Consider the following 22,793-nt stretch of genomic DNA (forward strand, 5'->3'; position numbering starts at 1 on the left):
CTACCCCCAGGGGCTGAGCGTAGGAAGAACACTGGCTCTAAGCAGAGGTAAGAGGCAGGGATGGGCATAGCAGGTACGACATGCTTCTGGGGGTGTAGGATGGAGAGCACTACCAAGAGCTCATCTCAAGGTGACGGTCAGGGTGTGGCTCTGCAGGATTAGAGTGCTTATTAGACACCTATGAGCAAGTGGGGGTATAGCTCAGGGGTAGAGCATTTGACTGCAGATCAAGAGGTCCCTGGTTCAAATCCAGGTGCCCCCTACTATACTTGCTTTTACCCCCTCCAACAGCTGTTGTCTCCCTGGTAATGAAACCTCAGAGAGAAGAGATGAACCAGGACCCCTCAGTTTCACCTTCAGAGTTTCTCACAGACTCAGGTGGGCTCCACCGCCGAAGCCCACCATGCTGTGCTGGCCGGGCCCCCTCGGTGGCTGCAGATGGGGTGTTCTGCTATTCTCTGCCCAGCACCGGAACCCCAACCCAAAATAGTGGGTCTTGGTGGAAAGCCCAGCTCTGCGACCTGCTCTACCAAACAGGTGTGCCAATACTGCTTCCCCCACCCCACACCCCCGACTGCTGGCTGAAGGCCCGGCTCAGCAGTTCCAGAGTGAGCTTCATTCCAGGGTCTAGACCTCTGGCTCCTCGGCAGAGCTGGTGGTTCTTCAAGCACCCCCTGGGGGCCACAGGGTTTCCTGCCCCAAATGGTGCTCTGTTGTGGCTCCGGCTGTGATGGGGGTCCCTGGGGTCCCTTGGAGCCTGACCTTCCCACCCTCCCTCCAGGGCCATGGGCTCCCGACAGGCTGCCAGGGACCATCTAGTCTGTTTCCATCAAACAGAAGTGCATTCTGGGCTTGCACCTGTGTGCGTGCCTGGTTACGGGAACTGGTCCTCTGAGTAACTGATCCTCAGAGAGAAGCAGTGTGTGGGAATGAAGGGTTAACCACCCGACCTCCTGTGCTGAAGTCAGGAAAGGACCGCTTGGTCCAACCTGGCTGGGAAGCGGCAGACCAGGGTTAACAGACGCAAAACAGCCAAACAGCTTATTGCCTGCTGTCGGCTGAAATGGCCGTGGAGAGGAAGACCCCGGTGGCTGATTCTAACACGCCAGGCATGACCAGCTCAGAGGTCCAGCTTCTATATCCAGCCCTCAGAAGCCGAGAAAATCTGCCTAAGGCACCCCGTGGCAGGGCCAAACTCCAGAGGCAAACTTGAATCCAGCCGGCGCTAAATTCCCTGAAACTGGTAGCCTCTGTGGTCTCTTGGGTGAGCGCTGGGGCATTTATCAGGGAAGAATAGTCCTCCTAAAACTGTGAAGGACATTTATGAGAGGATATGGAGAAATCAATCCCAGCTCCAAATGCCACCAATGCCTCCAGATTTCCTCTTAGATCCGGGCTGAGGGAACTGCTCTCAGAGGGTCCGCTTCCCCGCCCCTGCCCACCGAATGCAGTAGCTGTCCACTCGCTCTAGAAATGGAAAACCCCCAGTGGGGAGCTTTCCGGCCCATCAGAATCTTTGTGCTTTGGAACCCACAAAGCCTGTGGCTCCAGGAGGGGACAGGGAGGGGTCCCCGCTTGGGGGAGGGGGTGTGGTCTGACTGTCCTAGTCAGGGGCTTCAGCCAGCAAAGTAGAAGTCCCCATGCCAGTTCAGAAGGCTTTGGGGCTTTGGTACCCCCAAACAGGCAGCCTTAAACCCCATCCCTGCCCCCTCCAGATGTGCTGAGCCCAGACATGAGGCCTTTCAAGGCAGATGGGGCTGCTCACTGGGAGGGCGGCGTCCGTCTTCCTGGCCAAATGCCTCCCCCAGGCTCAGCCCCAGGATTTGGCCTTGGGATGAGGAAGGGGAAAAGGAAGCACCCTTCAGCCGGTGGTCGAACAGGGGAAGCTGGGGGAGAAGGGAGCCCAGGAAGACGTGGAGTGACGAGGGAAGGAGGGGAGCACGAAAGTGTGCCAGCGAGAGACAGAAGGAGGGGAGGGGTTGGGCGGGACAGGGCGGCTTCAGGGCACTGATATGAGGGGTCAGTGGGAAAGGGGAAGGAGCTCATGGCCAGGAGAGGGTGAGTCAGCCAGGACATGGGGCCTGCTGGAATAAACAGAAACTACTGGGTCCTGGGCGGGGGGGGAGGGTCCCCTCCCTGGGGGAGGCCACAACCATGAAGTGGTGTCAACCAGGACACAATGTGAAGGGAGCCCTGGCTCAGGGGGAAAGACCTGACTACAGGCCGGGAGGGCCACTGCGAGCTCGTCTGGTTTACTGGACATTCAGTGGCCATGATTCGGGCCATTATTAGGAAAGGCCTCTCTCCTCCAGCCCAGGGCAGCCTCAGCTATGGGGAGGGGAAAGCAGCTGAAGGCAGTGGGCCCCGTCGCATCTTGTTCCAGGTTAGGGAAGTGGAAAGAACCCAAGACCAGCCATGTGGGATCTGGCCCCAACCCTATGATTAATCAGGTGTGTGCTTGGGCACATCTCTTAATTATGGCCTCTTTTCAAGCCTGTAACATGGGGCAACAAAGAAAATTGGTGGTTTCCAATTCTGACTTTCCACTGGGATCATCCCATGAGCTTGTTAAAAATAGAGTCCCTTGGCCCCATGCCCAAGGGGGCACCGATCCAGGCAGCCTGACCAGGAGCCTGTAAGCTGTATTTCCATGAAAGCGCATGCCACGGCTCTTACCATCTCACACGCCAGGGGTTGTGACAGGCCGTCCAGCAGGGGACCTTTGGCCTTAGGGAAGCTCAGAGCCCTCCACTGACATAGCCCTGCCTTGACACTGACGTCCTTGGCCGTGGATGGCTGGCACAGGCGGAGGGGTTGCAGAAGGACATGGTGGACAGGAATGTCTTCCACCTGCCCCAGAGCAGGTCTCAGAGGCTGGCTAGACATGAGGGGCTACATCAGTGTCTGAAGGAGTTCTGGAATTAATGACAGAGGCCAGACGTCTTCCCGTCAGTGTGAGGTGAGCTTTTAAGGACAGATGATCCTTAGCTGTCCCTGTTCTTACTGATTTTTGGATGCAGCTCTAGCTCTCTTTCCCTCACTGAAGCCCATGACTCTACACCAAGGGCAGAGAGAAAAGAGCCCATTTGGGAGTAAAAGTTTGTAAAGGGGGCACCCGGATTTGAACCGGGGACCTCTTGATCTGCAGTCAAATGCTCTGCCCCTGAGCTATACCCCCTCAACTGATAGAATGGTCTAAGTCACACTTTTACCTGTGTTGCTACATCACGGTTCAGTTTTGCTGGTTGGCATTTCCCACCCAGCTCTGCTTCTCTCAGCTCGTGTCTTCCTCGTGCAGGGATCGCAGCCCTCCCTCTTCCCACCTCTCTACTATATGCACCTGTCTGAGGATGCCCCCAGTCGCCTTGTTGACCTTTACAGGTGGGCAGAGCTTTAAAACCATCCAGATCACTCTCTTCAACACTAAGGGCTTTTGAGCATGTCAGGGACACTGGGACGGTGACATAACTGTGGCCGATGACAGCACCTTCCCTGTGCTGAGGGAAGGTTCAAAGGTTCAGAGCCCATGTCCAAAGGTTACTTAATGACACAGAAGAACGCCCATAAGGGGCACCTGGGTAGCTCAATCCGTTAGGCGTCTGCCTTCAGCTCAGATCAGGGTGCTGGAGTCCTGGGATTGGACTCTCTGCTCAGGGGGGATTCTGCCTCTCCCTCTGCCCCTCCTCCTCTGCCCACCCTGGCTCGTGCTCACTCTCTCTCAAATAAATAAAAAAAAAAATCTTTTTTTTTTTTTTTTTAAAGAACATCTGTGTTAATATGTCATGTGAAAAGGCAGGTTACAATGCAAGCTGGTGCAACCACTCTGGAAAACAGCAGGGAGGTTCCTCAAAAAGTTGAAAATAGACCTACCTATGACCCAGCAATTGCACTACTGGGCATTTACCCTAAAGATACAAAAGTAGTGATCCGAAGGGGCACGTGCACCAGAATGTTTATAGCAGCAATGTCTACAATAGCCAAACTATGGAAAGAACCTAGATGTCTGTCAACAGATGAGTGGATAAAGAAGATGTGGTATATATACACAATGGAATACTATGCAGTCATCAAAAGAAATGAAATCTTCCCATTTGTGACGACGTGGATGGAACTAGAGGGTATCATGCTTAGTGAAATAAGTCAATCGGAGAAGGACAACTATCACATGATCTCCCTGATATGAGGAAGTGGAGATGCAACGTGAAGGGTTAGTGGGGTAGGAGAAGAATAAATGAAACAAGATGGGATCAGGAGGGAGACAAACCATAAGTGACTCTTAATCTCACAAAACAAACTAAGGGTTGCTGGGGGAGGGGGGTTCGAGAGAGAGGGGTGGTGTTATGGACATTGGGGAAGGTATGTGCTATGGTGAGTGCTTAGTGTGTAAACCTGGCGATTCACAGACCTGTACCCCTGGGGATAAAAATACATTATATGTTTATAAAAAAATAAAGATAAAAAAAAGAAAAGGCAGGTTACAAAACAGTGTGTCTGAGAGAAATTGTAGATGATCTCAGCTTTTTTTCTGCACTTTTATTTATCTTTCAAGTTTTCCATGTTGAGCTTGTGACCTTTGTTTTAAAAAAAGAAAAGATACTGAGGAGAAATTATACTCTAGGAAAGTTCCACTCCTGGGGATTTATCCATCAGAAATACTCAGGTGAGCGCACAGAGATCCACATCTGTGGAGACTCGTTACAACTTTTGCCTTTTTGTGCTTTAGCAATAAACTAGAAACCACCTAACTCTCCACTGACTGGGAGTAGATCACAAAGCAGTCACAGGATAGGGTATGATACAACAGAAACAGATGACAGAGGTCCAGAGTACGATCTTGGAAAGACGCTTAAACAATATCACTAAGGGCCAAAGGCAAGTTGCCTGGCATATGTATGATGTGAACTCATTTGGACCTTTAGAAAGATACCATGGAAATATATTATTATATATTAAGGAGCGCCTGGGTGGCCCAGTCAGCTAAGCACCTGCCTTTGGTTCAGATCATGATCTCGGAGTGCTGAGATGGAGCCCCTCGTAGGGCCCCCTGCTCACTGGGGGGTCTGCTTGTCCCTCTCCCTCTGCCCCTGCCTCCTGCTCATGTTCTGTCTCTGTTTCTCTCTCAAATAAATAAATAAATAAAATCTTCTTTTAAAAAGATTATACACACATACAAAGGTATTTACATATAAATATACATTAAATTTTTATATATATAAAAAAATTTTTTGAGAGAGAGGTGGGGAGGGGCAGAGAGAGAGGGAGAGGGACTCTCAAGCTGACTCTGTGCTGAGCAGGGGGCCTGACGCAGGGCTTGATTCCCCTCCCCAGAGATCACAAGCTGAGGCAGAACCAAGTCGGACGCACAACCAACGGCGCCACCCAGGCAGCCCTAAAAATATATATTTAAATATAAATTTTTATATTTATGTATGTGTTATATATAGCATAACTGTTATATAAATATATATCATCTCCTGTGGGAGAAAAGAAACCAAACAACTACTGCCAACGAGGGGGGGGATTCTTTCATCTTCCAATTTACACATCTAATAATAACCCACATGCCTACACACTCCAGCCTTGCAGGTACTGAGTGGCTAAAAATAACTGAGAGAAAGCACTACAAATATTCTTTCCTTTCCTGCCTTCCGCAGCTGCACACATCCTGATTCCTCCCTCGGAGGGAGCCCGCTGCCTGGTATGCAGCGTGTTGGCAGGCCAGGCAGTTCCTGAGAGAGGTACTTCAGAAGGCGTTACTCACCCCTGTACAGGTCGTCTGGGTGTGGCTACACAGATGAAGAATATTAATTAAGTCACCCCATAGCAGGAGGGGGTATAGCTCAGGGGTAGAGCATTTGACTGCAGATCAAGAGGTCCCCAGTTCAAATCTGGGTGCCCCCTATTTATTCTTAATTTAAATTGAAGCTGCATTTTTAAAAACTTCCTCTTCCTTATTAGGCGTCAATGTGAAGTTGTTTTCCCCTGAAACCATCCAGTGCTGGGCCTTAATACCATAGTTGCTCTGTCTGCCCAGCTCCTTGAGTTCTGGGTCTCCTCCGATTCATCCCTAAGTGGGCATCATCAGTGTCCCAGTTATCAGTGTCCCTGTCCTATGGCAGGAAACCAAGGATCTGCCGTCTTGCTGCTTCTGTCCTGTCTGTTAAGCAGAGGTAGCGTCTTGTGCTGGAATGAGGGGCAGAAGAGGGGGAGGGAAGCATGTCCTTGTAATTGAAACAAAGGAGTCAGGTATCTGCTGTGGGGTGGGGTGTAGCTTAATTGGAGCTATGATCGGATTCTGCATCTCCGTGAGTCCACCTTTTGTGGACAGTGAGAAAATTGCTGTTCCCTAGAGACACTTGTCTCCACCCAGGTCAGCACAGGAAAAGTGCTAATGATTTTATTCTCTAGCTCCTTGTTTTTTATTCTAGGCAAAAGCCAATCCCAGGAGTCTAGGTCACTCTCAGTAGCAGATAATGTTGCTGGTTCCCTCGCACACACTCTGGTTCCAGGGTCTGTCAGCCCCACACTCACCATCTTTTGTGTGATCCTATCATCAAGAGAAATCTGTTAGCTCCATGGACTCCTGCGGATTTTTACCAGTTCCATTCCACGGTGCAGGGATCTCATCTCTCAACTCCCGGGGTCTCTTCCTATAGTTGCCAAAAGGAGACAGGAAAAGAGAGCAAAAGAACCTAGAACTTGAAGGACAAAGAAGATAGGCAACTTAAACCAAACTGTTATCCGTACTAACATTAAATGTAAATGTATAAAATACCACAGTAAAAAGACAAAGAATGTAACTGGATTAAAAAAAAAAAAAGAACAACGAATGTAACTAGATTAAATAAAAAAAGAACAACTATAGGATGTTCACGCAAGATAGGTAGAAAACATAAGTATATAAATATATTAAAAATAAAAGGACAGAAAGAGATTAATACCAGACAAATAATTTTTAAGGCAAAAATCATTACAAGAGATAAAGATGATCATTTTGTATCTCCCTCTAGGGAAGCCTAGACTCCTGTTGGCCCCAAACCCCAAGCCCCTCCTGGCCTGTCCTTCCCTCTCCACTTCTGCCTGTGGTGGTTGCAGGAATTTGTCATTTCTGCCCCCTCCCCTCCAGCACTGTTGCTGTAGTTTCACATAGCAAGATTCCACTGTCCACTCAGCTAGGATGCATAATGTCCTTGGTAGTTCTGAGAGCAAAGGGCTAGCTCACTACCTCTGGGGACCCCAGCACAGCCCAGCCCCTCAGCCACACTGCCCTCTTCCACACTTGCCTTCTCCGCCCTGACCTGTCAGCCTCCCCAGAGGCCTCTATGACCCAAGTATCCCAACAGGCATACAGACTGTGTAGGAGTCTGAAAATAATGAGGAGAAACCTCGCCTCCTAGGCCAACAGAGACTCACAATAAAGTCAAAGAATGACATTTCCAAAGGTAGAGAAAGGTTTTCGTATTCACAGTCAGAGCAAGACAACTGAAAAAGGGACCAGCCCCAGCTTAGCGATAAAAATCATATACATGGTCTCATATACACAGGCTCTCTCCCATAAGAGGGAAAGGGCTAAATCAGGGGGTGGGGGCCACTAGGGAGCTCTTGGGAAGGGCAAGAAACAGAAACAGCTCCTACACAATTATGGAAGGCCCCACGGGGAGGAGGAGGAAATGGACAGAGGCTGCCACCAGACGTCATTTTCAGTATCAGAAGGTGTCGTGGGAGGGCAGGGACAGGAAAGGGACAAGCCACCCGGCTCTCGGCCAAAGTTCTAAGTGTTTATGGAACTGGAAAAATAAGTCAGAAATTTGAGTCTTTCTCTAACAAAAAAGAATCAAGCTTCAATGAAAGGGAAACTCTAAAACACATCCCTGAGGATAAAAGAAGTTTTGTTTTTTCAGGCCCTCATGCTGTAATGCTGATAACAGAACTCAGGATAGAGAATATTTTCAACCCGGGGTGTCAGACAGAGAGCTCTGGGCCAGCTGACCGAGTTAGACAAAGTCCGACCACAGTAGCTTCTCTGCTGCCTTTTCCCGCTGTCCTGTGTAAAGGGATTGAAGCTTTCTTGCTGTCAAATAATTTATTATGAAAACCTGTTTTTAGCCCATCGAAAGTGTAGAATTCTGCTATTGATCAAAGCCTAGAGGGTGGTGAAATGTGTTTTAGGGAGTTGGGAGAAAGGTCATAAAAGATGATTGGTGTAAGACATCATAGAAATCACTTGTGAATCCCATGCCATATCTCAGAACTCAGAATGAACTCTGAGATTGTCTACCCACATGCCCAGATGCTCCTTTTCCAAACCACAGAAAGTCAATACACTCTCTAGTTTGGAGATGGATGATATAATTCAGTGGTCCCTTATGCAGAAGTTTACTTGTAAAGCTTGAAGAAGACATACGAACGTCTTCAGTAGTTCCTCAACGTGCACGTGAACATGGGAGCCACAGATCCCAGCCCTTTGGCTTGGAAAGAGAAGACCCCATCCACCCCATTCACAGAAAGCCTGAATTGAGAAGGGGGAGCCCTGAGGACACAAAGGCAGAGACGGGGACTGTCCCTGGAAGATACTGTTCACATCAGATCACTGATGCTGCCCACTTAGGGATGAATCGGAGGAGACCCAGAACACAAGGAGCTGGGCAGACAGAGCAACTATGGTATTAAGGCCCAGCACTGGATGGTTTCAGGGGAAAACAACTTCACATTGACGCCTAATAAGGAAGAGGAAGTTTTTAAAAATGCAGCTTCAATTTAAATTAGGAATAAATAGGGGGCACCCAGATTTGAACTGGGGACCTCTTGATCTGCAGTCAAATGCTCTACCCCTGAGCTATACCCCCTGCTGCTATGGGGTGACTGAATTAATATTCTTCATCTGTGTAGCCACACCCAGACGACCTGTACAGGGATGAGTAACGCCTTCTGAAGTACCTCTCTCAGGAACTGCCTGGCCCGTTTGGGTGAAAATGCACCAACATGCTGCATATCAGGCAATGGGCTCCCTCCCCCCAAAGCCCCCAGCCTATGTCCTCCTGGCCTACAGCCCCTAGGGGCAGGCAGCAGCCTGGAGAAGCTTTAATGATGGCTGCTAGAATGGCATGGGGAGGCAGATCCCCATGCCTGTCCTGGTGAGAACCTGAAAACCAGAAACTTAACATGATTTAGTGTCTGTCCAAACCCATGTCATGAAGGTCTGACCCTCACCACCCTCGTGGGCTGACATTTGGTTCAGGGTACTCTCTACCAAATCATGGTCTAGGACACAAGGTGATCCTCCCAGCAACCCCTTCTTCAGTTAGTATAGATGGAGAATGAACCACTCCAAAAAGTGGTCAGAAGTAGACGGCAGAAGAGTTAGGCATCCCCAAAAGCACGAACCGACCTATGCTAATGTAATTCAAGGACCAAGAAATGTTACTAGAAAAGAACCCCGTTTGACCTGGCAGCATTCTGATCTGTGGGCCATGCCTGATCCTGTCCAGGAGATAAACTTACTTTGATTTGCATCTTTGCATCACCAGCCATCCCAAGTCCCTGCCCCCACTGACGTCATGGGAGCTGTCAAACTTTCTCTTCTGCAAACTGTCTCTCCCCACTACTGGCATTTCCTCCTCCTACCCACCAGCCTGGATGTCTGACAATCTCCTCAAAAGTCCGCTGGAAGCTTCTCTTTCCCCGTCCTGGCCAGGAGGCTGCAGAAACTCTCATCTTTACACTGATTTCTACCCTGATGCTAAAGTCCCCAGGATTTCTTGTTTCTGCCCAAAAGGGCTGACTGCCAGGTCAAATGGAAAGATTCATGAACCTGCAAGAGTGCAGAACTCCCCAGAGGCCAGAGACTGAGTGCCAGCAAGATCCCTGGTTTTAACAAACCCAAGTGTGTGAGAAGCAGCGTTGCCTAGAGGCCCACGCCATCGGCTCTGAAGGCAGAGAGCCTTGCTCCAAGTCTTGCCCCAGCTGTGCGCCTTCTAGCCAGTTACTTCCCCTCTCTATGCCTCACTGCATAAGCTGTGAAATGATAATAGCATATACTTGATGGACGGGTGGGTAGATCAAATGAGTTAGTCCACATTAAACACTTGAATCAGGACTGGCACTTGGGAAGCTCTATGTCACTGTTTGCTGAGCAAATTTAAAAATGCACAAGGAAACTACCTAATATCCGTGAGAGTCAACGAAATAGGAAACACTGGACTTGGACCTGCAAAGACTCCACCTTTGACATTTGAATAAATCAATGAGGATCTTAAAAGAGAGAAATGAGATCAAAACTGAGGAGCAGAAGACTCAGAAATGATCACATATATTTGAAAAACTAATCAAGACATTCTCGAAATGAAAGATGCAATTAACTTGTTTTTACTTACTTCCTGTTGAAGTGTGATTTACGCAAAGCACACAAATTCTAAACGTACAGCTCAATGAATGCTGACATACACGCTCATCCAAAACCACCACCCAAATCGAGACAGAAAATTTCTAGCATTTTTAGGGTTTCTTTGCACCCCTCCCAACTGCCTCCTCTCCCCAAAGATAACCACCATTCCTTCACCAGCGATCAATTTTGCCTGATTTTGGATTTATTCTTTTGAGTCTGGCTTCTCTCACCCAACCTTAGGTTTCTAAGACTCACACATGTTTTGCCACCGTGACAGTCGTGTGTTCTTTTTGATTCCTGTTTGGCATTCCAGTGTATGACTGTACCGTGATTTATTTATCTGTGCTACTGCCGATGGGCATTCAAGCTGTTTCCAGTTGGGAGCTATTAAGAGAAATGCTGGTATGAACCTTCTTTTATGTACGTGCACTCTAAAGTATATAGTTTGGAATAGATTTGCTGAATAAGAGAGCATTCACAGTTTCAACTCTAACTGACAATGCTAGTTTTCTGAAGCGGTTATATCAAACTGTACTTTTATAGACAACATAGGAAACTTACTACTGCTCCATATTCTCACAATGCTCGGTACCACCAGTCTTCTCCATTTTAACCATTCTGGTGAGAATCTAGTGCTCTCTCCTTGTGATTTCCACCACATCTCCCCAAAGACTAATGAACATTTGAGCATCTTCTCATATCCTGATGGGTCATGTGGGCCTATTCAAATCTCTTGTTCGTTTTTCTGTGGGGTTGTCTGTATTCTTCTTCTTGTTTTGTCCAATTTCTTTATGTTGTGGATACAAACCCTTCATTGGCTATATGAAGATATGGATATCATGAATTTACAAGGAAGTTTGGAGGGACCACAGAAAAGCAGAAGTTTTGGTGTAGGAAATGATCTTGTTGGGGGACAGGAGAGTGAGGAGCTTTGCCATTTGTTGGGTAGGAAGTCAATATACTGGCACCTCGATCAGCTAAAATTGTGGAACTTTCCACTGACCCACCTCAGGCCAGCTAAACTCACTCATTCTATTGGTGTAAGTTGTATTGTCCTAGAAAATTTTTCATGCCACCTGAATATTATATCTTATTGGCACAAAGTCATTCATAACATAATCCTATGATCCTCTTAATGTCTTTAGAAATTGTAATAATGTATCCTTTCAAATCTCTCTCATATTGATTATTAGCATTTTCTTTTTTTCCTTTGTCAGTCTTGTCTGGGTTATCATTTTTATTATTTGTTTCAAAGAACAACTTTTGCTTCATTGGCCCAATCTCTTACTTATCTGTTTTCTATTTAATCAATTTATGCTTTCATTAATTCATATTTATTACTTTCTTTATTTTTCCTTTGGCTTTATTGTCCCTTTCCATTTTTGCTTAATTTTTAAATTTTTTATTTTTAGAGAGGATGGGGCAGATGCAGAGGGAGAGAAAGAGAAAATCCCAAGCAGACTCCATGCCTACCCAGCACGTGAGTCTGACATGGGGCTGGATCTCATGACTGCAAGATCACGACCTAAGCCAAAATCAGGAGTCAGTTGCTGAACGAAATGAACCACTCAGACACCCCTTTATGGCCCTTTTTAATCTTTTTTGGGATAGATTCAGAGTTAATTAATTTTCACCTTCTTCTTTTCACAAAGATGTGGGTGCAGGAAAGGTTTAAATTGCTCTCTGCACACTGTCACGGTTGCAGCTGACAAGTTTCAGTATCTGGTATATTCATCATCATGTAGTTCTAACTCAGTCGCAATTTCTCTTTTTGGCCCCTGGATTATTTAGACGTATAGTTTTTAATTTCTAAGAAGATGGGGATTTTCTAGTTATTTGTTAGGTTTCTCGTTATTTATCGTTACTTGAATTTTAATTTAATTTGGTCAGACTACACATTTGTTGTGATTGAAATACTTTAGAGTTAGTTAAGACTTGCTTTACACTCAGAATATGGTCAGTTTGTGTGAAATGTCCATGAGTGACTGGGGAAAAAAAATGCATGTTCTCTAATTGCTGAGTGTGAGGTTCTTTATGTGTTAATCCTGTTTATTAATCATGTTGTTCAAATCTTTTATATCTTTCTGATATTATCTCTGCAAGTCCTTTCAGTTCACAAAAGAGGGTCTTAAAGATCTCTCACACAATTGGAAAGTTGTTCATCTCTCCTTTTTAATCTGTTAATTTCTGCTTCATATGTTTTGAGACTTTTTTTTTAGGTGCATCAGATTTAGAATTGTGGTACCTAGTTGGTGAATTAAACTTTTTATCAATGCAAAATGATCATCCTTATCTCTTGTAATGATTTTTGCCTCAAAAATTATTTGTCTGGTATTAATATAGCTACCTGATATATATTTATCATAATTACATCTCTTTCTGTCCTTTTATTTTTAATATATTTATATACTTATGTTTTCTACCTATCTTGCGTGAACATCCTATAGTTGTTCTTTTTTTAAAAATCTAGTTACATTATTTGTTCTTTTTTTTTAAATCCAGTTACATTCTTTGTCTTTTTACTGTGGTATTTTATACATTTACATTTAATGTTAGTACGGATAACAGTTTGGTTTAAGTTGTCTATCTTCTTTGTCCTTCAAGTTCTAGGTTCTTTTGCTCTCTTTTCCTGTCTCCTTTTGGCAACTATAGGAAGAGACCCCGGGAGTTGAGAGATGAGATCCCTGCACCGTGGAATGGAACTGGTAAAAATCCGCAGGAGTCCATGGAGCTAACAGATTTCTCTTGATGATAGGATCACACAAAAGATGGTGAGTGTGGGGCTGACAGACCCTGGAACCAGAGTGTATGCAAGGGAACCAGCAACTTTATCTGCTACTGAGAGTGACCTAGACTCTTGGGATTGGCTTTTGCCTAGAATAAAAAACAAGGAGCTAGAGAATAAAATCACTAGCACTTTTCCTGTGCTGACCTGGGTGGAGACAAGTGTCTCTAGGGAACAGCAATTTTTTCACTGTCCACAAAAGGTGGACTCACAGAGATGCAGAATCCGATCATAGCTCCAATTAAGCTACACCCCACCCCACAGCAGATACCTGACTCCTTTGTTTCAATTACAGGGACATGCTTCCCTCCCCCTCTTCTGCCCCTCATTCCAGCACAAGACGCTACCCCTGCTTAACAGACAGGACAGAAGCAGCAAGACAGCAGCTCTTTGGTTTCCCACCACATCTCAGAGGCCCCTGTCTTCACCTTTCTTCTTTCCTGTTCGTCTCAAGGAAAGCATGCCCATCCCCCCTTCCAAGTAAACCACTCCATCCGCACTCTGGTCCCCATGACTGAACTGACTCAATTCTTTCTCCATCTTTTTCCTTCCCCTGGCCAAAAACCTGCTCCTATCTCCAGCCTAAATTAGATTAGGTTTTCCACCTTCCCTGTAGCTCCTCTTTACTTCTCTCTCTGGACAAAAGTAGTCCTCATTCTCCAACTCTACTTTCTCACACGATTCCTCATCTGTACATCTCATCTGTCACCAGGTCCTGTATATTTTATCCTGAAAGCTTCTCTGGAATTCCTTTTCTTTTCTGCATCCACTTCCTTATTCCATCTGTGTCACTGGGCAGGCTTTTTTTTTTTTTTTTTTTAACTCCGTTAGCTTCAGTTTCCTCATCTTAAACAAGGACGAGTTTCTTGCAACAAATATGGTTAACTTCAGGTAAGCAGCTAGACATGGTACTAGCACATAGTAAGGTGCTCAAAAAATAATACTAGTTAAGGAAGGGTCCTTTGGCAAACTCAGTCATGTAAGCACTCTCTGTAATGGCTCTTAAGTGATGTCCTGAAATGAAGGGACTGGCCTTGCTATTTCTTGGCAGTCTGCAGGACTCCTTATGACCCACAGAACGAAGTCTGAATTCCAAAACCTCCCTTACAAACAGACCCTCCTCTGCTGAATGTCCGTGTCTGACATTAGGTCATAGTCATGTGCCCTCCACCCTGTCCCCTGCATAGTCACCATGTGCACAGACACACACGTGTGCACCCACTCTGCACACATAAGTACTTGCAAACTGGTGCCCTTGCATACCTTCTAGAGCCAGAAAATGCTCCAAACACATGGCATCTTTGTTTCTTTGTGCATGTGCTCCCCACACACTGCCTGACATTCACCATCCAGACCCAACTGACCCCACCATCTCTGCAGAGCACTCACTGAGTCAGCCCAGAGTGGCCAGGCTCCTCTCTAGCTAATATATTTTATGTTGCAAATCACTCTTCCTCACAAGAAGGAGAGCCTCTAAAAAGAGTGAGGAAGGAAAACATCTGAGTAGATTTCTCTCATCTCTGGACCCCCAGGCCTGGCCTCTTGCTCAGCATAAGAAACATTTGAGGAATTTAACTGAGAGGGCTGATTGCTCTCTGGGGTTTTGTCCTGCCCCAGGGAGAGAGAGGGTTGGGGGAAGGGAGGCTGCAGAGCTTCTGCCAGAGGGCTCCCAGGTGGCCCAGGGGAACCCAGGGGTAAGGGGGCATATGCACCAGAAAGACAGGCACATTTTCAGTGGGCAGCATGCCTGCTCCCTACAGGTCAGCCCTGCTTACTCAGGATGGAAAAACCACCTAGGTGGCTTCAACACAGGAAAGGTACTTGCTGGGAACATATACTCATTCCTCTGTGGGGAGACAGGACACCTAATAGCTTAGATCTAGTACACAAGACAGGAGACTGAGAGGTCTCTGGATCTCATCTTCATGCCCACTACTCACTCTACATTCTGTTCATTGAACTGTTTTTCAATGTCAAGATCCCTCTCCCTCAGTAAGTGGGTGAGCTGTGGAGATCAGGAAACTTCTGCACCCAGGCAAGTTTCCAGCTCTGAGTCCTTGTCTGACTCAGGAGCCCAGGGCCTCTTCAACAACCAGGTGACTTTTCTCCCAATTCCATGGCTCTCTGAGGTGGGCAGGAGATCTGTTTGAGATGTCAGCCCACAATTATTCCCACAAGCTAATAGACTCAGAAGGCCTGCAGGAAGTAGTTGAGGTCTACCTTGGCCTTGGCCTTGGCAATGGGAGAGAGAGCAGCAAAAAGAGAAAACGAGGATCACTGGAGGTGTGTATAGGTTGACTGGGGATATGTGAGGCTCAGAGGAGAGAGCATGGCCTTGAACCACAGCTGTGTCAACCCAAGACCTCCCTCACCTAGTCTCTCCCCAAACACACCAGTCCCTAAGAGTCCTATGTGACAAGAACATAAGTCTCTGCAGGAACCCTGCAGACCAGAATGCAGGATGCCATGCCCATTGCAATCCAGTTCCAATGCAAACCCTTGGCACATAAATAAGGGGGCACCTGGATTTGAACCAGGGACCTCTTGATCTGCAGTCAAATGCTCTACCCCTGAGCTATACCCCCAGGCTGTAGACTCTATGTAATTAATACCTTTTGTTGTCTCTTTGGTAACACTCAGCTCTGCAAAATGAAATCATGGCCCCCTTCCAGAACTGACTTTCTAGAAGTTGCCACACCTGGTTCATAGTAAGACATCCTCTCTCAGCCCTGTAGCTTCCCAGGCCTCAGTCTCTGGTGAGGTCATTAGCAAGGAAAAGAGAGAAGCCACCTGAAGAACCCCCAACCCATTGCCTTTTCAGTTGAGCCCAAGAGCTGGCCAACCTGTTACCAAGAAAAGGTTCTGACTTGCTTGCTTGGTTTTCAGCAGGCACCAGATTACCCTTTCTCCATCAAAACCACAGACCCAGGCCTCCCTGGCCACTTTGATTCAAGGAGAGCAGACAAGGTCAGGTGTAACCACACTGCCAATTCAACACACTTCCATTCCCTTAATGTTTACAAGAAACTGTAGAGGATGGTCTCTATCTTTCACTGGCCCTGGAGTCCACAGACAGAAATGGGCTGTTGGTCCAAATGCTATGAGCTCAACAGAGATTCAGGGTTTCTATTACATAAACTGGGTTTATAGGAACAACTCTTTAGAGACTGGAAAGAAGTCTCTAGTCGGGAATCAGCTTAGACCAATCATAGCATCTCTGCCACAGGGAACAGAGACAAGGACCCCCTCATCCCTGATGGCCTGGTTTTATGAACTTCTCCAGAGGACATTGGTCCTAGAGTTCCACATCCACTGGAAAGAATAACGCAATATCCACTAAGACCAAAATCCTTGTCTTTAGCAGACACTCTCCAAAATAGTTCAATAATGAAAGGACACACAGCCGCCATCTGTCCATTTACCTGAGGGCAGATTTGCAGCTAATAATAACAACTGACATCTGTGTTCTAGGTGGTGTTCTAAATGCTTTAACTTCTCTCTCTCTCTCTCTCTCTTTCACACACACACACACACACACACACACACACACACACATCCTATGAGGTGGTACTACCCCCATTTAATAGATGTAAAACCTGAGGCACAAGGGACACTGGGAGCCACTTACCTGGGGTGACACTCCCTACCTCACCCCAGCAGTGACCCCTAGAATCAAATCAGACTTCCCACAGGAACTTTTGGGGTCTTCCTATTGCTGCTGGATGTATGCAAGGAATAACTTGTCTTCGCAACTCTGAAGCATGGCAAAGAGCTTGGCACTGGCCAATCGCTGGTGGTCAGTGAGTATGGATGGATAATCCGTGCACAGCTTCCTGGTGCCTTTCTTCTTAACTGGGAAGCAGGAGGATGGACTATCCAAATTTACACATAAATAAGGGGGCACCCGGATTTGAACCGGGGACCTCTTGATCTGCAGTCAAATGCTCTACCCCTGAGCTATACCCCCAGGCTATAGAAACCTCATAAGTAATACCTTTCATCATCTGTTTTATAACACTCAGTTCTGGAAAATGGCCCCCTTCCAGGACTGGCTTTCTGGAAACTGCCAGACCTGGTTCATGGCAAGACATCTTCCTTCAGCCCTGCGGCTTCCCAGGCCTCTGTCCCCAGTCCGTCATTGGTGAGGAAAAAAGGAGAGAGGCTGCCTGGAGAACCTCCAATCCATTTCCCATTGCCTTTTTTATTTAGCCCAGGACCTGGCCAGCTGTCTCCAAAACTACCCACCCCATCAGGGCCCCCACTCTTTAGTTTTCTCCCTTCAGTGAAAACAGAAATGGACTCTTAATTCAGACAGTGTTGCAGAGCTCCAAGAGTTGGGAGCAAACCTTGTCTGAGTAGCTAAGCCAGGCTTTAGACCCAGAAGATTGAAGTGGGCGCTGGTGTGGGAAAAACCAGACCCCCAGAGGGAAATGTCTATCATACATGGAGAGAACCTGGATGCTATGATTTGTCTCTGTAGGTCTCACCATGACTCCACTGTGCCAAACTCTTTTTGCTGGGAAGGAGAGGTGAGGGCGATGATTTAAGTTTACCATTTACTGTCTGATCCTGAGAAGTACTGTCTGATCTCTGGTCTGCCCTGGAAAAGCTCAGCAGAATTCCCAGCATGTGTCTCTGCCTTCTCTTTGAAGACCCAATAGAGTGGAAGAAATTAGATATAAAGAGAAAGGAGAAAAAGCTAGATACCAAGAGAGATATCCAGAGCATTGGTATAGGCAAACATGTAAGGGGCAATCCACCTAGACTGCCTTTGTGCAAGGGCTGACCTGTGGCTTCCAATTTCAGGAAGGGTCATAATTAGCATGGGTGAAAGGAAATTGGAATATGGGCAACAGCTGTGAATAGGAAAAACAATAGGGCAGGGGGCACCTGGATTTGAACCAGGGACCTCTTGATCTGCAGTCAAATGCTCTACCCCTGAGCTATACCCCCCTACTCTGTATGAGTATCTAATAAGCACCTTTCACCTTCATAGTCACACCCAGAACTATAACACATGGGGAGTTTCTACTTGTCTCCAGAGAGTTGATCAAACCAGCAATTTCTTCCTCCACAAACTCACCCCAGAAAGGTCCTTGCCCAGTCCCCAGAGCCCCCAGCCTCTCCCCTCCACACGCCTGCATGTCCCCCTATTCTTCAGTCTGTGATGACAGCAGCAGCTAGAAGGAGCATTGACTTTAACTACTGGAAGGGTTTTTAAGATTCACTTGTCTGAGTTTCTCTTATTCTACACCACAAAACAGCAACTTGAAGAGATTCTGCCTATCCTCTTGGAGACACATGCAGTACTTACATCTGAAAATGTCTCTCCAGTGTGCGTGCTTATTCACCAAACCTGGAGGGTGGTAGCTGGGGAGGTTAGTGAAATTTCCAGTCCCTGACCTGGACCAAGGAGTTGTCCTAGAAAATCATGGAGACATGAGGACTACACAGAGCCAGAGAACTCCTGAGCTACAATGAAAAGCTCTATCCTGAGCTACACCTCCACCCACAGAACATGGATGTTTTTAATATTATATTTTGTGCTTTTATTGAAGTATCTTTTTTTAAGAGTTTATTTATTTATTTGACAGACAGAGATCACAAGTAGGCAAAGAGTCAGGCAGAGAAGTGGGCCCAATGCTGGGCTCAATCCCAGGACCCTGGGACCATGACCTGAGCCCAAGGCAGAGGCTTAACCCACTGAGCCACCCAGGAACCCCTTATTGAAGTATCTTATGAAATTATTTTTAAGTCAGAGAGTGTTTTTAAAGCTTTTCACAAAACACTCAATCCTTTGTATCTCCTTCCTGCCACCCAGAGGCAACCACCCTTTACTGTTTTGTCTGTTTCTTTTAGTCTCTTTGCTGCCATGATTTCAAATAATATAAATATCTCATAATATGCAACATCTAACTTAATCAAGTTTCAGCATCAATTGTCTTACTTTTATGATGAAGATTATAACTTATATGTCTCTTTCCTTTCTCAATTTTCTGTTATAACTATATCTCAACTTTTGGTTAAATAATTTTCTATGTTTCCATGTTTAATATTTTCACTGTTACTAGTTAATAGTTTTCATAGTGCTAAGTGGAACTAAGAATTCTGGTAAAACTTTTTGTTTTTCCTGGAGTTAGTGATAACCTCATGTTTCAACTGCTTAGTTTTCTTGGAATATCTAAGATTTTCCACAACCTTTAATCACTCCCTAGCTATCCCAAGGGCCAAAATGAGCTCCAAGGAAGCAACTCTAGCTTCTCCACCCCCACTCCCTCCTGGCTGATGGGGATGTCAGGGATGAGGAGGGACTGCTGAAGGCCAGGATGGGGACACAGGTCGGGGATTGGGGGTGTGGAGGGGAGGGCAGGTAAGCAGGCTGCCTAGCAAAGGAACAGGCCTGCGGTGAGCTGGAAGGCACACTGAGAACAAAGGAAAAGCAACAGAACAACAAGACCCTGGGTCTCGGCTTCTAGGGTAAGAGTGCGGACCAAGAGGTCTGCTTCAATTCCGAGTGCCCCTCATGTAGTCTGACTTAACATGCACACAGACGGTTCTGAACATCTCACTACTTTGCATCTCCTGCGTCATGAATCTGTAAAGTTTACAAATAAAAACCACAGAGTTTGGAACCTTGACAAGGTCTACTCTGGCCTCAGAAAGATGAGTTCCTTGTGGCAAACTCCCTCCTTTCCCTCCTGGCCCGACTCATGGGCCCTCATCCAACAAATGTAGCTTCCCAGAGACTCCTGGCTTATCTTAAAAAGACACGTTTATGCCTTGGGCCTTCAGGAAATAATGTTGATTAAATAGTACCACCAGGTTCTCCTCTGGAGGAGAAAGGGCAGAGTGGTCTGAGGGGCAATGCAGTGTCTCTCCCACCAGAGCAGAGTGACCTGACCTCAGTGAGAAGTAAAAATGGTTGCAAAGAGCAGAGGCGGGAAAGAAAAGTCTGGAGGGCTGAGAAAGGATGGAGGGTTTCAGTAGACTAAAACAAAATTCTGAGCCTTGAATATAAAGCCCTTCAACCTTTGGTCCCTGTTTCCCTTGGAGCTCCAGCCCACCCTTCCTTCTCTTTGTCCCCAGGCACTTAGGACACCCCTGGGGGCACTTTATGTCCCACCATTGTGTAAGCTCTTTCTCACGCCCTGATTACCCCTTCCTGCATCTCTGTAAGAACCAAGAAGGCTTCCTGGAGGAGGCACCAGCTTCCTTCTACAGTCTTCAAAACATGCAAAGAAACCGCCTTACCCCTTACCACATAACGGTATTTGTCTCTTAGGGTAATATTTTATGTGACTAAGCAGATTGTAGCTACAATGATATTATGACGGACTATTATCATTCCCTTTTTTTGGGGGGGGGGACCTGCCAGGGATTATGCAGGACTGACTTTAGATTTTTGCTTTTAGCTGTTGCCTTTGAGTCTGGAGAGGTCAATTAGAGTGAGGTCAAATAGAGTGAGAGGTTTCCTGATGTCCTGGATGAGAATTTCAAGTGGAATGAAACAGAGCAGTAAATTGACACCTTGAAGTCTGATACAGCTTGCAGGAATGACTGGGCGAGAAATACCCCGCCATGTGATCATGACGTGGGAATATTGACCTGAAATGTGAACGCCCTCGAGGGACAACTGGTCCACCATCTAGATGCCGGCACAGAACATAACTGAGCATTAATTGGAACAGAACTGAAACCACTGCCTTTCCAGTCTGCCTCCGAAATTCCACCAGCCAGCATTAAAGAGCTCCCTAACCGGGTCATCTTGTTCATCTTCCTGAGAAAACATGCTGCGGCGCACTCACCCTGGTCGGGGCTTTCCATCTCAGCAGCAGAGACAGGCGCGTGGAAAGCAGATATCCCACAGTGCATTCCCGGGGTCCCTGTATGGATGCAGGGGGCAGAGAAGTAGCCCCAGGGTGGCACAGGGCCTCATGAGCCAGGTGGCTTGCAGCCCTTTGAAGGCAGAAGCCAGCTCCTGGCAGTCAGCATGCTCCCCGAAGGGCCCCCTCGCTGCCTTTCCTTAAGGTCCCTTGCTCTGTGCACGTACTTCCGTGCAGAGCATCCAGGGCAGAGCGACCGGAGCCCTAGGGGTCTGCTGCGGGCACAGTCCTGTGCTCAGCAGGGATGGAGTGCGTACAGAAGGAGTCGAAGCTCCATTCTCCCTGCCACGGAGGTATGGTGTGCAGGTATGCAGATGTGTGGTGACATCTGCAAGGCTCTAAGGGCAAGTGTCAACAGGGGGTCTCGGTCAGTCCCGGAGAAGTTCACCTGCAGCCACAAGAACCTGGCGAGGCTCTCTGGCCAAGATCTGCACCATCCGAGCTCCCTTCTCTCCTTGCAGGAAAACTCAAGTTCGCAGGACCCAGTGGCGGAAAGGCAGTTCTTCGGAAGTAAAAACCTGAATAGGGTAGGAGTCATGTGGATTGAATGAGAGACCACTTGATCTGTAGATAGACCCCCTGTCTCCTCTTGTGCCCCAGTTCTAGCTGGCTCCTAAGCACCTGTGTCGCCCCATCAACACCTCTGCTTGTGTTCGGTCAGCCCATGAGACCAGCTCCACCGCAGACCGGACCCATCGCTGCCCGTCTCCTCCTCCCCCTGGCCCCAACCTCCTTCCACCCGGCAGCCCTGCAGCTTCCCCTCCCCCCAGTGTAGGACCAAGACATCTACATGCCCCGATGTTACCCTAGAAAGGCATTTAGAATGCTCCAGAACAGCAGTTGCTAAGTGGTGCAGCCCAGAAGAATTATCTAGTGTTTCTGTGATGTGGGTGGACGAAAAGGAAGGAGGAGGGTGTCATTGAGAAGTCAAGCTCCTCGGGCCCCAGCTCAGGCCAGTAAACCAGACTCTCCGGACTGGGGGCCTGGGAACTGAATGTGTTTCCCCATGTTCCCTGGTAATTCTCCTGCTCAGACACCTTGAGTCTTTATATCATCTCTACAGCACAACATGATCATGGCTTGTACCACATTCCTGGTTCTGGGACTTTCCTTTGTCCCAGTCTGCCAAACATCAAGGGCCAGGCTGAAGGTACCATTTGGTGTAGCTACTAAAAGTAAACTTGAGTCAGGGGGCACCCGGATTTGAACCGGGGACCTCTTGATCTGCAGTCAAATGCTCTGCCCCTGAGCTATACCCCCTGCTTTGCTAGGTGTCTAATAAATTCCTTTTCACCTGCACTGCAACATCTAGCTCCCCTATGCACTGAAATTTCTATTGAATTCTAGAAAGTTTCCCTTTAAGAAATGAGTGCCTTTTGGTCCTGTTCCGCCCCCCCACAGAGATCCCCCCCACCTAACTCTAACTCCCAGAAACTTCTTGGCTCACAATCTTGCAGCCTGGTTTTTCTTAGCCCCACTTTGAAGGCGCTGCTTGGAAACTCACTGCTAAGAGCTGGACCCCTTCTGCCTTCCTGGTGGTCGGCAGCAAGCTCCGGCTCCTTGCAGCCTGCCTTCTGCACCCTCCCCCCCACCCTCATCCCCCACACCGCTGGATGGGTCCCGGGCTTCTCTGCTCATCTCCCCCTGCTCTGTGTTCTCGCCACCACCACCTCCTGACCTTTGGCAGGGTCCTGACTGAACCCAGACAAATTACTGGAATTATTTAGCCAGAGAGGTCTCA

At 47.3% G+C, this 22,793-nt stretch overlaps 8 non-coding genes across 8 annotated transcripts; 2 read left to right on the forward strand and 6 right to left on the reverse strand.

Annotated features, from left to right (window-relative positions):
* Positions 1-190: 190 nt before the first annotated feature.
* On the forward strand, positions 191-262 carry TRNAC-GCA. The gene has a single exon. It is a non-coding gene; the product is annotated as a tRNA-Cys (tRNA).
* A 2,844-nt stretch (positions 263-3,106) lies between these two features.
* TRNAC-GCA lies at positions 3,107-3,178 on the reverse strand. Its single transcript has one exon. It is a non-coding gene; the product is annotated as a tRNA-Cys (tRNA).
* A 2,651-nt stretch (positions 3,179-5,829) lies between these two features.
* On the forward strand, positions 5,830-5,901 carry TRNAC-GCA. Its single transcript has one exon. It is a non-coding gene; the product is annotated as a tRNA-Cys (tRNA).
* A 2,873-nt stretch (positions 5,902-8,774) lies between these two features.
* Positions 8,775-8,846, reverse strand: TRNAC-GCA. Its single transcript has one exon. It is a non-coding gene; the product is annotated as a tRNA-Cys (tRNA).
* A 6,836-nt stretch (positions 8,847-15,682) lies between these two features.
* On the reverse strand, positions 15,683-15,754 carry TRNAC-GCA. The gene has a single exon. It is a non-coding gene; the product is annotated as a tRNA-Cys (tRNA).
* Positions 15,755-17,064: 1,310 nt separating this feature from the next.
* TRNAC-GCA lies at positions 17,065-17,136 on the reverse strand. The gene has a single exon. It is a non-coding gene; the product is annotated as a tRNA-Cys (tRNA).
* Positions 17,137-18,050: 914 nt separating this feature from the next.
* On the reverse strand, positions 18,051-18,122 carry TRNAC-GCA. The gene has a single exon. It is a non-coding gene; the product is annotated as a tRNA-Cys (tRNA).
* A 4,118-nt stretch (positions 18,123-22,240) lies between these two features.
* TRNAC-GCA lies at positions 22,241-22,312 on the reverse strand. The gene has a single exon. It is a non-coding gene; the product is annotated as a tRNA-Cys (tRNA).
* Positions 22,313-22,793: the final 481 nt, after the last annotated feature.

This window comes from Mustela erminea, chromosome 11 (genome assembly GCF_009829155.1).
Source record: "Mustela erminea isolate mMusErm1 chromosome 11, mMusErm1.Pri, whole genome shotgun sequence".
Lineage (NCBI taxonomy): Eukaryota > Metazoa > Chordata > Mammalia > Carnivora > Mustelidae > Mustela > Mustela erminea.